Here is a 6,153-nt window from a genome sequence, read left to right as displayed (position 1 = left end):
AGCCTCATTAGCTTTGCTTTGGTCAAATCACAAAGATGACATTGCAAATCGGAATTGACCACAGATGTCTAGCAAGGTACAGTTGTGTGCATAGCTTGAAATGTGAAGGGAAAGGCATCAAGAGAGGTTGGATTGTGGTTGTTTTGGGGTATTTTGTTAAGGAAATAAGTGCCCATATCGGTTACCATTTCAAGGGAGTTCCAATGAAATGTAAAAAGCAGTTTCCTTCTGCAAGAGTATAATCACGAACAACTTCCTCTACCAGATCAGTGACATCATCAGAGCTGTTCCAGTGTGTTTGGGGTGTATTCTAAATACAGAAATCAATGTACAGTGACAAGTATATCAACGTATGTAATTTTACCAAGCTTGAAGTTATATACATGTGGTGACTTCTTTCAGTCATTAAAAATGAAATGTTTAAACCACTGTGTGAGTTTTAAGGTCAGCTTGTGTCAGAAATCACCATGAAACATTGTGCAGTCATAGATTTTGTTTCTCTTTTTTTTTTATTGTACTGCAGACAGATATGTGAACTTTCATATGTTTTATGTTTAATGACCAGCAACATTTTATGATGATTTATTTCTGCATCTCTCAATATGTGGCATTGATTTCATGTCTGTTTCCATATTTATACTTGTCTCTGTCTTGTGTTTGATTAAAGCATTCCGTCTGTATGGGTATTAAGGGGTTGTGAAGAAATATCTATGTTGTACATAGTACATGGGCATGAAGGGATTGGTTTAAATATGAAAAAGAGATCTCTGTTGTACATACGTGCAATGTGAGGGTGCAAAGGACATATATTCAGAAAACAAAAGTGCTTCAGACGTCATTCTGCTGAGTGAGCAGTTTTGTGTGTAAGATTCTGTTTGTATGTGTCATGAGACACATACACACAAAACACCATCATGAGATAGAAAAAAAAACGGGTCTGAAAGCATTAAAAACAATGCATTTAATACCTAATTTCATGCTCCTAAATTTTAAACGAAATAGAGAGAGGGCAACTGATAGAAACAACCATGTCCCAGATCAACCGAGTTGGCCCCAAGTGATATTGTCAGGCCTAACATAGACCAGAAAATCAACTCATGCGACGTTTTGCGGCTTTGGTGATACAGGGTCACATATGAGCACATGACCTGTCAAGTTTGAGATGCATTCAAACACACTGCCCTGACACAAGACAATTATATATGAGAGCAGTCAGACAAGACCTTGGTTTGTAACGAGTCCACAGCAGCCAAAGCTCATTAACCCACTGAGGATGAGTTGATTTTGCTATTATAACACACATTTCTCCCATAGACGCCTGCCTGAGGATACTTAGGACTAGATGTCATTGGGTTAATATGCGCAAGTCTCGCACTTGCACAGTTAAGAACTTTGTATCCCGTGAAATAGGTGCTATTATAGACATCATATACTACTTTGGGAAAGCTTTTGCTAGAGGGTTATGATTTTTTTTTTTCAAAAATTGACACTGGAGTGAGAGTTAATGTACTGGTACAGAGAACACCTTTGCTGTAAGGAAAGAATTTTGTTCCCAAAAAATTGTATCACAGCCCCCCCCCCCCCCCCTTTAGTCTAGGCAATGCTTTTATGGCTGTCTGAAAGTGTCAAATGTAGATGTACAGTATGTCCCCAACACAAAAATTACAACGGGTCCCTCCGCAATGATATCTTTAAAAATAGTGAATCAATCTAAATACAAATTCAGGGTATGAAACTATAACTCATTGCCCATATCTTACAGAAAACCCCACTCGATTTGCTTCAGTGGTCAAAGAGAAATACGGAATTTTGTAGAGGATGTCAGGAATCTCTTCTGTCCAAGTTCTGTCTATTATTCACACACAAGATCATCGAAATGCTAAACTCGGAAGAATCCGATTCATGACATGCTTTACAACAATCCACATTTCTCTGTGACCGCTTAACCAAATCGATTGGGAATTTCTGCAAAATAGAGCTAAAATGTTATATTTTAAGACTCTGAAGTACAATTTAAAAAAATTAATCATATTGGGCATTATCAATGCGAAAATCTGATTGTCATTTTTGGGGGGACATACTGCAGTAAGTCGCCCAAAAAATTACAATCAGATTTTCGAATTGATAACACCTAATATGATCAACTTGTCTAAGTGCTACTTCAGGGTCTTAAGATATAACATCTTAGCTCTATTTTGCAGAAAACCCCATTCAATTTGGTTAAGCGGTCACAGAGAAATGTGGATTGCTGTAAAGCATGTCATGAGTCTGATTCTTCCAATTTTAGCAATTCAATGCTGTTGTGTGTGAATAATAGACAGAATTTGGACAGAAGAGATTCCCGACATCCTCTACAAAATTCCGTATTTCTCTTTGACCACTGGAGCAAATCGAATGGGGTTTTCTGTAAGATGTGGGCAATGAGTTATAGTTTCATACCCTGAATTTATATTTAGATTGATTCACTATTTTCAAAGATATCATTGCGGAGGGCCGCGTTGTAATTTTTTTTGGGACATACTGTATAGTGCACATTGAATTAAGATACTGTATAAGCTGTTGTTTTCGTGTACAGATATTTTTGCGAATGAGGAGGTCACAGACATTTTCACGAGATGTTGTTTTCGCGAACTGACACCGACGCTATCATAGGTGCACTATTACCCAAGCACAAGGCGACATTTTCGTGTGTTACTAAATTTGTGATCCAATTGTGATTCTCAAAATTCATGAAAATTAAACCCTCACGAAAATAACAGCTTACACAGTATAATGTATACATATACATGCACAGAGGTATGATAGGCAGCTCATGCACTGTCAAAGATTATTCAAGCACAAGCCGTAACCAGCTTCTTTTTCTTGTGTTTTTCCCTCTGGTTTGTCATTCACATCACAGAAGTTTGGTCCCAAGAATCGAAATGAAGAAAATCAACAGTCCCCGGGTTGTGTCCTAGGAGTGCCCTTGGTCAAAGGCCCACCACCTGTGCCTTGGTCATCTCAGACCGGCCGTGTGACCAGGGAAGAAATCCGCTTTGGTCATCCTCTCTCTGTCTTGGGTAGGTGTGAGACGACAGGATGTTGTCTGTATTATACTTTGTATGTAAACAAATTTATGCAGGTAAGGTGCATGCATTTATGGACTGCCTCCATCCTTTGAGCTCTAGACTGATACTTTGGGCTTGATATTGAGGTGCATTTTTATGGCTGTTGGACCATTGGGTACGACTAGTTTCAGTTCTGAAAGAAATGTGAGCATGTCGTGTGTATTAGGATGGCTACATTCCAATACTTTTCTGTCGAGTGACAGAGACACGTACAGTCCTCGGTACCTGGAATTATCGAGGTGAACCCTAGTTGTATAGGAATAAGGGATCATTTTCTTGTTAATTACCATGGAGTCCAGGGGGAATGCCTGCAGATTTACTGCTTCTTTGACGTGGTTTAGTAAGTTCTATTCTGGTGTTGTTTAGTTTTGTATTATTTCGTATTTGTTTCTAACGTAAACAGAGCCCACTGGAAGGACAGTGCATAGATGGCTGAGGTGGCTACCATGTCTTTTGTTAGTTACAGTAATATCACAGAAACATGCAAGTTATGCTGAGTGGAGGGGAAGGTGCATTCCAATGTATTTTGTTGAACATATCGGTACTCTAGCAATGATTGACAGATGAGGTCACAGCAGGAATATTGGTTTGGAAGGATTTTTTGTGGGCGTATCCAAGTAATCTGAAGAAAAATGTTTTAAAAATTGGTTAAAAATATATGGAATGTTTCTAGATATTCATGTCACCACAAAAGTGATGTTGAGGGTATGATCAATCAACACAAATCAACATGCATTTGTATTTCAGAGAACCTTTGATGATAATACCTCTGCACCTATAAAGTAGTATGACTGTAGCTTTAATGATAAAATGTAATCTGCTGGGGGTAATTTTGTGTAGACACTCACCTTCATGTGGTATAGAAGTACTTGGAGTAAGAAAAAAAAAAAGGGCAATAGCGTATGCATACCATTTAGATTTTGTCCTTCCACGCTGACTTTCCATGTTGACTTTGAATACAACGTAAACTGGGGAGATATTACTGCAAGAGGTATTCGTTGTTCTTGCTCTGTAGAGAAGATTGCACGATATTGGACTGCTTTGTATGGAAGCCTTCTCTGTTCCAAATCAGATTTGCTCGTCTAGATTGTAGATTTAATGAATGACTCCCGACATCTCCCACGTTGACAATTCCGTCATTGTGAAATATATTCTTTCTCCGAGGTTCGTTTCTATTGGGAGTTATCTCCATTTCGGCATCAAAAAGGCTGCATGTGGATTTATGTTCAATTTTGTTTTATTCCAGCTCGTAAGATTTGCGCACCATAAATTCCAATATGTGGAAGCTGTGATTGTTTCAAGAAATATCACAATTTTACTGGTGCTTTGGGCCTTTTTGTTTGTACAGGGAGATGTCAATGTCGTCTGTTACAATTTGGCAATCGACTGTATATGAAAATTTACTCCCGGAGTTCGTGACGGTGCATTTTTTTTTTCTGTCGTGATTATAGATGCAACTAAATGAGCTTCCCTTTATCAATGAATGGCTGTGGGGAATATCAGAATCCATTTGTGAAGCAGATTGCTGGCAGGTTTGATTTACTTCATTCGCACAATCCTCTCCTCCCCCCCCCCCCCATATAACAGCCTTTGAGGTTGCGATTGATACCTTTGTAACCGTCTCAATACTCATGCTCAAAGAAACAGTCCTTGGATTCAACTCTCATAAACAAGTATTAGCTGCTCAGTCCAAAATGTGTAAGGCAGCCTTCATAGGGTTTGATGTCATTCACCCACTTTTGCCCATTTGTGTGGAGCAGAAAACTTTCTTTCCTCTTTCTCCTCCTCCTCCTCCTCCTCCTCCTCTTCGTCCTCGTCCTCCTCCTCCTCTTTTGTTCTCTTCCTCCATCTCCTCCTCTTCCCTCTCTGGCACTAGGCTTCTCGGGGCCAACTTGGGGAACATTTCATGAAAGCATTTTGTTAGATATTTTTTCTGACAAATTGTCATATGCTACTGAAATCCTTGCATCTGATTGGTTGAGAGCAAATTTGTCCGACAAATTGGTCAGACAAACGCTTCATGAAATGCCCCATCCCCCTGCATAGGGGTTGATGTCATTCCCCTATTTTTGCCCACTCTTGTGGAGCAGACGACTTCACTTGGTTTTTACCCAGCCTGTAGTGAGAAGCCAAGTAGTGGATCTTTTGCTTGCATAGTTTGTGACACAAGGGAACCCTCACATTCTCTCCTTCACAGTAGAGACAGAGTGTATTGCCTTTTTCTAGAGGGTGCAGACTGATAACACCCGACATATTTACAGGCTTAGCCAGCCTCATGTGATAGTGACAATTTGTAGTGTTTTATTAAAATTGAAGTCTTCACTATCTGGTTCTGTCGTGTAGAAAATATGACGCTTTGAAATAGGAGTCTGATGTGAAACGTGCCATGCTGCAAAACATTTCACCTGCTTGCCATAATTTTTTACATCCATGTCTTTTATCCATTTTACAATGTAAGCAATATGTGTTCAAGATACATTTTACATACAATGTTTTCGAAACAGATTGTAGAAACTGAAAAGCACATGCAGGACTTAAAGGGGATGGCTAGTAACTGATCAGTGGAATCAGTGGGAATGCTGGGGGATGATTGTTCCAATCCCTGTGGGATTCATTTAACCCTAACTAGGCCGGGGGGGGGGCCTCCGAGGCCCCCCCCTCGACGTTTCGCGCGATGTATCGCTATCGCGAGAAGCTATCGCCGCGACGTTTCATGACTTTTTTCTTTCGAGTCTCCCGCATCTTTTGACACCAAATTTGCGATGCCTGGGTGCGCGGTTCCGACGCTGCGCATAAATATGCACGTGCATGTCAGACCAAAAATTGCTCAAAAACGTGAATTTGTGTACAATTTCAATGCAAACTGTGTTTACAGACAAATTTCATAAAAGCATGATTATTTTGGGGTTATATTGATTAAAATCAATTAATAACGCATTTTCTTGTTCGGAACAGTGTCATGGACAAATTTTATCGAAAAAACAATGAAAAACATAAAGTCGAAAAAACAAAGAAATACATAAGAAATTCAGAAAACAATAAAATA

General features: G+C 39.4%; 1 protein-coding gene across 1 annotated transcript in view; it reads left to right on the top strand.

Annotated features, from left to right (window-relative positions):
- The first annotated feature begins 2,913 nt into the window (after positions 1 to 2,913).
- The window catches only part of LOC140246023 (N-acyl-phosphatidylethanolamine-hydrolyzing phospholipase D-like), a 70,706-nt gene continuing 67,466 nt past the window's right edge, over positions 2,914 to 6,153 (top strand). Inside the window, exon 1 of the mRNA XM_072325471.1 lies at positions 2,914 to 3,059. The gene's annotated coding sequence lies outside the window, so the exon portion shown is untranslated. The remainder of the gene's footprint in view (positions 3,060 to 6,153) is intronic.

Source organism: Diadema setosum, chromosome 2, assembly GCF_964275005.1.
Source record: "Diadema setosum chromosome 2, eeDiaSeto1, whole genome shotgun sequence".
NCBI classification, from domain to species: Eukaryota; Metazoa; Echinodermata; class Echinoidea; order Diadematoida; family Diadematidae; genus Diadema; species Diadema setosum.
This window is presented reverse-complemented; position numbering and strand designations above follow the sequence as displayed.